The sequence below is a fragment of the Pteropus medius genome, unplaced genomic scaffold (assembly GCF_902729225.1).
Source record: "Pteropus medius unplaced genomic scaffold, Ma_sr-lr_union100, whole genome shotgun sequence".
In the NCBI taxonomy this organism is placed as follows: domain Eukaryota; kingdom Metazoa; phylum Chordata; class Mammalia; order Chiroptera; family Pteropodidae; genus Pteropus; species Pteropus medius.
In genome coordinates this window covers 5,453,089-5,462,493 of record NW_024354498.1, presented here as the reverse complement: position 1 = coordinate 5,462,493, position 9,405 = coordinate 5,453,089, and the positions used below count along the sequence as shown (strand labels likewise).

At 38.6% G+C, this 9,405-nt stretch overlaps 2 pseudogenes; one reads left to right on the top strand and one right to left on the bottom strand.

Annotated features, from left to right (window-relative positions):
- Positions 1-334: 334 nt before the first annotated feature.
- Positions 335-1,344, bottom strand: LOC120594260 (poly(rC)-binding protein 2-like; annotated as a pseudogene).
- Positions 1,345-8,288: 6,944 nt separating this feature from the next.
- LOC120594312 (uncharacterized) lies at positions 8,289-8,407 on the top strand (annotated as a pseudogene).
- Positions 8,408-9,405: the final 998 nt, after the last annotated feature.

Below are 9,405 nucleotides of genomic sequence, written 5' to 3'. Positions count from 1 at the left end.
TCTGAAAAATTTCTGACATTCTAGAACTAAACTGAATTATATTAATATTCTACTCTTATAATTCTATGAGAAATAAAAAAAAATATGGGCAAAAAACTCCAAAATAAAACAAAACAGGGAGAGGCTTATAAAACTAAATATGGAACTCAGCTCTAACAGCTGAATGGAGAATGGAATTAAAATAACTTAAAAATCATGAGTGAATGATAAAGTGTACAGAAACTGAAAATTTCCAGACTATTTAAAACCTGGAATTGCTGATTATTCAGAAACTACACGGATGGATCAAGGGTAGTGAACAGCCAAAAAGGATTATAGATGACTCTGCATTGTTTTAGCTGCTCTACATGCCACCCGTCTCTGAGGAAAGCCTGACAGTTAGATATTGTAACAGGCTAATGCTGGCAGCAGATCCAATGATGGTAACCTGCTTATCACTAGATCCTTCCTATTGGGTTTGCAATTTTGATCTATGTCCCAGACATCTAGTAGATCTTATTGATTTTGGCACCCTAATGCCCAGTTATGCAGCCAATTAAAATGCTTAGAATGGTGAGCTCATGAATAGTCTTAGTGGATGCAACTAACCCTGCCCAACAGCCTTTCATTTCATTGAATTTCTATGTCATTGAATCCAGGATTGCCATGCATCATAGAAAAATAAGACTGTTGCATTGTCCACAGGGGCAGCTTGGTCAAATGTAGCTGTGGAATGGCATGCTGTCCTTGAATGGTATAGGCCTCCAGAGGGAGTCCATTCAGGTCAGTGTTGAGGCACAAAAACTCACACATTGCTGCTTTTTCTGTACCTGTCCTGACCACCTGCAAGGATGACCAGAAAGTTGGATGGTCTTCAGGGTCAGGATGGATGCAACATGATAAGATAGGTCTGTTTGACACACTCAGTGTCATGGATTTCTTATGCCAGCAGTGTAATGGCCTTCTTGGTTGAGTAGGGAAGCATATCCCCTGCCACTTGGACCTGAGCCCCTATATTCTCTTGTCATATATCCTTGATCTTGAAACCACTTTTCTTAATGAGAGAACCACACTGATAGCAGAGACTATCAGGCTCAGGGTTACCACGGTCTACTGACAGCTGTGCTATTGTGCTGATGTCCTCCTCCAGTTCGTAGATAATCATAAGAAAGGCTTTAAAGATGGCATTAGTGGGTCCAGCTAAAGCGGTAATTCTCTCAGCATAAATCCCTCTGAGATGTTGATAATATGCACCTCTCTTCCCACACATCATTTTAACTGATCCTCCTTTCACATGATATTGCCAACTTCCTTTCTATGCATAAGGAGCTGTATGCTAAAGATATTTAATCCACTTTCAGTCATACCCTCTATCTGCCTACAGGGCCTTTGTCACATCCCTGCCAATCCCTATTTTCTTCCTCTGGCTTTTAGCCATTCCCCTTCCCACCCACTCCCCTTTTTCTCTTTGAGCCTGTAGTTTTTGGTTTTCACCGCTACCAGAGACAAAACACTTGACCATTCAAAATCCAGCTCCCCAGTCATGGAGACAGGTGTGATTAAAGTAGACACACAAAGTACTAAACATAAAGGGAAACAATTGATACATTCGATTACATTTAAATGAAGAACTTTAGAACTTTTCTTCTACTAAAAGACTCCTTAAGAGAAAAAGCAAGCCATAGAGTGAGAGAAGACATTTGCTACTCCTATACCCATTGAAAGACTTTTATCTAAACAAAGAACTCATAAATTAAGAAAGAAACAGAAACTGAGTAGAGAAATCAGCAAAAAGCTTGAATGTGAGCTGTTCAAAAGAGGATATCCAACTGACCATTAAAAATAAAATGTGCTCAATCTCATACTAATCAGAAAATTGCAAATTCAAATCTCCACTACACATTGAATAGCTTGGCAAAAATTAAAACATCCGACATTACTAAGTATAACCTAGGATATAGAGCAACTGGAACTCTCATACAGTGTTGATAGCAGTGTTAATTGGTACCCTCAATTTGGGAAAGAGTTTGACATTATCTGTTGAAGATGAAGATATTTATACCCTATGCCCCCTCTAACACTCAGTATAATTTCATTTATATAGCTTTCAAAAACAGACATAACATGTCTACAGTTTAGGTATACATACTTAGGTGGCAAAACAGTAAAACACTGCAAGGGAGTTATTCCCATACATTCAGGGAAATGGTTACCTCTAGGGAGAAGAAAGGAATTTGTAATGACCAGGAGTACACAGGGGTCTAATGGAGGGGTCGGCAGTGTTCTATTTCTTGACCAGGGGGCTGGTTACAAGAGTGTCTGATCTGCAATAATTTATTATGCTGCATGTCTGTGTTTCATGTGCTTTTCCATATGTGTGCTGTATTTCATTATAAGAAAGTTTTAAAAAAACATTCTCATAGCATTCTCTGAGAAACATTGGTTAGTAAAATTTTAATATATGATACTCACAAAAAGGGTTCCATGGTCACATACATTTCAGCACTGGAATAAATGAAGCTGAACAGATCTTTAATATGCCAAGGTACATTGTGAAATTCCAAGAGGGGTCAAGAGTATGCAATGATTTATGTGACCACGGAACACTTTTCCTAAGAGATGTCTTACCGATCATATACTTAGGGAAATAGATGGGGGGAAAAAACATCATAAAGCAAGTCCCAATTTCATAAGCCAGTTAATCTGGTCCAACCATGGACTTCAGGAGCTTTATGCAAAGTATGAAATGCAAAGTCGCAAACAAATGAAGTTTTAGGTGGTGCTGAACTGGAGGCCCTCACTATTCTTAAAATTCTCATAATTTCAAGTGCCTACTCAACTGTTCCCAAACACTGAATCATGAGGGGTGAGCCCATACTCATAACCACATTCTCTGGCTATGTTTGTTCCAGGCTTCATAGTCACTATGTTGACGAATGTGTGTCTGTGGACAGATGGACCACCCCAGATTTGCTCACTTCTTATTTTCCTCCCATCTTTATTGAAGTATAATAGACAATTAGTTGCTCATATTTACATCGTACAATTCAATGAGTGTTTTTCAATTATAGCTGGCATACAATAATATATTTATTTTAGTTGTACAGCATAGTGATTAGAGATCTATATAACTCATGAAGTGGTCACCCCACTAAATCAAGTACCCCTCTCCCCCTTACATATTTTTTACATTGTTGACTGTTTTCCTTATGCTACACTTTATATCTCCATGACTATTTTGTATCTATCCATTTGTACTTCTTAATCCCTTTGCCCTTTTTCACCATCTTCCCCAACCCATCTTCCCATCTAGTAGCCCTAAAATATTCTCTGTATCTATGAGTTTGTTTCCATTTTTGTTGTCATTTATTTGTTCTTTAGATTCCACATGTACATGAAATCATGTGGTATTTGTCTTTCTCTATGTGACTTACTTCATTCAGCGCAATACCCTCTAGGTCCATCAAGGCAATATCTTTTTCCCCTTCCTTTTAGACTGTGTGTGTCTTTTAATCTGAAGTGAGTCTCTTGTGGGCAGCCTATGTAGGGGGTCTTGTTTTCTTATCCATTCAGCCACTCTATCTTTTGGTTGGAGCATTTAACTCTTCTCAATTTGAAGTATTTGTTGATAAATATATAGTTATTACCATTCTTTATTCATGATTTTGATACATGTTTTTTTTCTTCTTAAAGGTGTCCCTCCAACAATTCCTGTAATATTGCTTGGTATTGATGAATTCCTTTAGCTTATTTTTGTCCCGGTATCTCTTTATCTGTCCTTCGACTCTAAATGATAGCTTTGCTGGATAAAGTATTCATGGTTGTAGATCCTGAGTTTTCAACACTTTGAATATTTTGTGCCAAGCCCTTCTGTCCTGCAAAGTTTCTTTTGAGAAATCAGCTGCCAGTCTTATGGGGCTCCCTTGTAGGTAACTAACTGCTTTTCTCTTGCTGCTTTTAAGATTCTCTCTTTGTATTTAACCTTTGGCATTTTAATTATGATGTGTCTTGATGTGGGCCTCTTTGGGTTCATTTTTCTGGGGACTCTCTGAGTTTCCCGGTGTTTTATGTCTATTTCCTTCATCAGGTTAGGGAAGTTTTCCATTATTATTTATCTAAATATATATTCAACTTCTTGTTCTCCCTCTTCAGGTACCCTATGACACGAATGTTGTTACCCTTAATTTTGTCCCACAGGCTCCTTAAATTTTTATTCTTGGTTACTGTTCTCTTGCTGTTCTGGTTGGGTGTCCTTGGCTTTCCCATCCTCTATATTGGTGTTTTGATCCTCTTCTTCCTCTACTCTGTTGATTCCCTCTACTATACTCTTCACCTCAGATAATGTATTCTTCATTTCTGGCTGGTTCTCTTTTATAATTTCCATTTCCATTTTTATGCTTTTTTTTATCTCTTTGTTAAAGTTCTCACTTGAGTATCTTTATAACCAGTGTTTTGAACTCTGCATCTGTGAGATTATTTGACTCCATTTTTCCTTGATCTCTGTTCTGTTCTTTCTTATGGTTTCTGCTTCTTTGTCTTCTCATTTTGACTGCCTTTCTGTGTCTGTTTCTATGTACTTAGCAAAGCTCCTAAGTCTCCCGGTCTCATTAGCCTGGCTTTGTGAAGTAGGTGTCCAGTGGCACAGTCTTGAGAGAGGTTCAGCTGTAGGCCAAGTTTAGCCCCAGCCTGTGCCCATCTAGAGCCACCTTTTAAGATTCAGCAAGCAATGCACAGAAGCTAACATATAGTTCCCTCAAGAAGCCACTTCAGAAACTGAGGTCAGCTGCCACCAGTGTGAGTCTTGGCGTTGCTCAGCAAGTGGCACAGGACTCGCTGAGGACACAACTGGATGTGGCTTGGGTGGGGCCATGCGTTGGGGGAGGCAGAGTTTCAGGGAATCCTCTGGGTGGAGTGACCTCTGTTATCCAGTTTGATGATGTCAGCTATGGCAGCGCTGTGTCTGCGCACTGGGAAGGGGGAGGGCTCAACAGAGGGACAATGGATACCGCCAGCACTTCTGCCCAGTAGAAAGCCTCACCTCCAGTTCTCGTTCCAACAACTCAGAGTCCCCCTCTGAGTCCCTGGTGACCCCCGAGCAGCCGACCTGGCACTAGTACTCAGAGCGAGTAGGTTCGTCACTGCGAAAGTCCATTCTTGGCCATGGCCCCTTTAAGAGGCATCTGCACCTGCTGGCTGCTGCTGCCACAGCTTCTGTCTCACTCAGCCACTGGGGACTGGGCAGCCTTGTGTCCTTGCCCCCTCCTACCTCCAACCATTGCAGGGTATTTCTTATTTCTCTCCCTAGTTGTAGGGCTTCTATTCATCTAGACCCCCAGGCGACTCTGCTTGCTGTTTGCTCCATGTTTCCATCTCAACTTTGATGTGGTCGCAGGATGGGATGAACGAAGCTTCTATCATCTACTCCATTTTGCCTGGTTCTTTATCTATCTCACTTCTTATTGTTTTATGTCAATATAAATTAAAATTGTTCATAAGCAAAATCATTCTGAGGAGATCCAGCATCTGCCCTAATACTGGTACTATGCTCTCACTGGGACACCATATCAATTAGTTTTCACTGTATAACAAACCACCCTAAAACCTAGTGGCTTAAAACAAAAACCACAATTCTGTGCTCTGGAAATTTGGACCGGACTCAGATGGATGAGCCGTCTGCTGGTCTCAATTGGGTGCCACTCATGTGTCTGTGGGCAGCTGCTGGGTCAGTTAGGATGTTGGCTGGCTATTAGCTGAGGCAGCCATATAAATTCCAGCCATGGATTTCTCTCATCATCCATCAGGCAGTTTGTTCATGTGGCGGCTATAACAAGAGTCCTAAGAAAAGCAAGAAAGGAATAGCCTTAATGTGAAAGTGCTTTTCAAATCTTTGCTTGCATCACATTTGTTATTATCCTACTGGTCAACAAATCACATGGCCAAGTCTAGAGTCAGTGTAGAAGGAGACTACATAGGGTATGGATACAGGGAGACTTGAACAAATTGGGAATTATTACCGTGTTAATCTGCCAAAGGTAATTCTGGCAATATAGCCATTCATTGTCAAAACTATCTCTAAAACTGCATTGACTTATAGTACTTCGACACTAGTCAAATTCACTGCTGAGTTGACTTTTAAAAACAAACTTGTTCATCAAACTTTTAAAAGAATAATGCAAATAGGAAAGGTTGATTAAAATAGAGATGTATTACATTTCAAAGATATGATGAAATGTAAATAGTTTTCCCTAAGGAAAGTGTACAAGATGATTATTCAAGGAAAAATTTAATTATAACCAAAAAAAACAGAGGGATTCTAGCAGTTAGGGATTATTGTTAGATTGCATTTTTACAGAAATATATAAACTATGACCCTTCTTTTAGTTTCACTTGCTTCTATTTAAGAAAATCTGATTTTTTCCAATGTGACTATATTGTTTACAGTTTAACTGTTGCAGACTTCAAATTGTTATCTAAGGCTGGACACATTAACCTTGTATATTGGAATAGAAGCCTGTTATGTTGGGTAATTATGGCTGCGGGAGACAATAATGAAAAGGCAGAAGAGGCCCAGGTCTGCTCTCTGCTGTCTTCAGCCATTAATAGTATATGGCTATGACCATGCTAAGTTGGAAAGGGACTCATATCTCTAAATCACAACAGTACTTGGAGGTATATTTTCTTGGGAAATGGCAAGCCAACGATCATCAGGTGACTCCAGATGGGATTACCAATTTTGACTTCATTTGACCTCCTAGGGCCACCATCTTGCGCTGATTTTACACTATTAAGACCACAAGAAAGGACTGTCACCGAGAACTTTAGTCTCTAGGTTCTGTCATCCATGGTAAAGATCTTCTATTTCTTTGCTTTGGATGGCATTGACGTCTACAGATAATTTAGAATTTGATGAAGTTATAGATTCTAAACTATGTATTGACAAGTTGAGATGATGATAATGATAGAGAGTAGCAGCTCTTGCCAAGTTCTTGACAAGAATTACATCATTTAATCTTCACAACACCTGCTTATTTCTAATTGACCCAGGAAAAGCCAGAGGGACCAAGAGATTAACTAATTGCCCAAAGATCCACAACTTGTAAATGGTGGCATCGGGATTTGAATCGATATTTAATCTGACTTAAAGTTCAGATCATAACTACTCAGCCATACCACCCCCTTTTGAGAGCTTGCTGTGTATGTCTGAGCATCATCATCATCTACGTTTTTTGTTGAGCATTCACTGATTGTAATGTGTGCAGAACTGTGCTGGAAGTGTGGTATAAAAAATGCCTCTTGCACAATAGACCATGGGATAAACAATCTTATAAATAGTTCTCTCTAGTTGTTGAGCGTGGTGCAGAGGGAAAGCATAAAATTTAAGAACGCTGTCAATTGACAAACCTGCTTTTAGTTAGAGGGATAATAACCTTGTACAAATTATTAAACCTCTCTGGATCTCAATTTCCTCAACTGGAAAAAGGATTTGATAATAATATTCTTTGCAATTGAATTATTATGGAAATTAAGATAACATATGTAAAACACATAATGCCTGGCACATAGTCAGTACGATTTAAATGTTAGCTATTAAAATTATTCTGTTAAATAGCTTAAATTAGGTAGATGTTTTCATTTTTTAATATAAAAATTAAAAAGTAATTTTTAAAAATTTAAATAGACAAGGCATTTTTTATTTTAAAAGTAACACATGTTCTTTATAAAAGTTTAGAAAATGCAGAGTTATGAAAAATTGTTTTTGACCTTTTATGTATCCAAATTCTACTATCCTGAGGTAATATATCAAACCATCTATAACTCAGTGGCTTGAAGCAATAATCAATTATTACATCATAATTTTGTGGGCTGGCATGTTGGGCTCAGCATATCTCTGCATTCTTTTGGAGGCTTGGGTAGGGCTGGGTGGTTGAGCACGGCCTCATTCATAGCTGGCAGAGTTGGCAGGCTGTTGCCCAAGGCACCTCAGCTGTCCTCCATTTGGCCTCTCCAGCAGGCTATTCATCAGTTGAATAGGTTAGTCACCTATTCACATGGTGGTCTCAAGGTTCCAAACACATCAAGAGGCAAAGCACTGAAGCCCAAGCATTTTTCAGACATCTGGTAATGTCCCATTGGCCAAACAAGTTACATGGCTAAGCACAGACTGAAGGCGTCAAGAGACAGATTTCACCTTTTGATCTGAGGAGAGCCATAGCCACATTCCAAAGGAAAGGCATACAGAGATAGGAATGATTTGGGATTATTTTTGCAATTTATCACAGAGAAATACTGTTAAAAATTACACATGCGTAGTCTACAGCCATGCCACCTTGAACAAGCCTGATCCCGTCTGATCTTGGAAACTAAACAGGGTTGGACCTGGTTAGTACTTGGATGGGAGACCACCTAGGAAGACCAGGTGCTCCAGGTGTAAAAAAATAAAAAATAAGGGATTGTAAGCTGACAAGGTCCTTGCAATCTGTGAGGTCAACCAAGGGTTGCCTTGGCAAAAAAAAAAAAAAAAAAAAAATTACACATACGTAAAATACGTATATGTGTGTATATATATGTCTATATACATAGACATATATATTTTTTACACATACAAACATACATGAAAAATACATAACCAAACAAAAAAAATCACATTAAATATGATGTTTTATAACTCCCTCCCCCCATTAATTACATGCTGGGAACATTTAATGTCCTTGTTTTAAGATGTGCATAGAATTACATTGTGCGGATTTACCATGACAAATTTAACAAAGTCTCTTGCAGGACTTTTAGGTTGTTTCCAGTTTTGCAATAACCTTCTGAATATGTAGACATTTATACATTTTTCTCATTAGTTCCTTGGTGTACATATTTCAACCTCTAAAATATTGCAAGAATACTATACTGAAAGATTGCAACCAGAGATGATAGTCAAAACACTCAATGGTGGAAAGGATACTGACTTTAACTTTGAGCAGAGTCCTGAAGGTAACCCTTTAATTGCTGGATTGAGATGTCCAAGTTCCAGTGGAGGGTCAAGCAGCTGCGGTAGTGGTTGGTACTCAAAAGTGCTAGTTTGGGATAACTTTTATTTACCTTTACAACCATACTAAATATCATCCACAGAGAAGTGTGTAGAAATATCTGTTTCCCATCACCCTCTGCAATTGCAACTCTAGATGTTGTCTATCTTTTTAATCTTTGCCAAGCTGACAATGTTGTTTCCATGATAACGATGAAAATAATACCATTTTTTTTAATTTTGTATTTTTCCAATCACAGATGAGGGCAATTTTTTACGTTTCATCCCCATTTGCATTGAGTTGTTTTTGTTGCTTTTAATGAATTACCTGTTTATGTTCTCTGCCCATTTTTCTTTGTGATGTTACTTTTAAATAAAAAGCTAATATTTATTGATGCCTTATGATATGT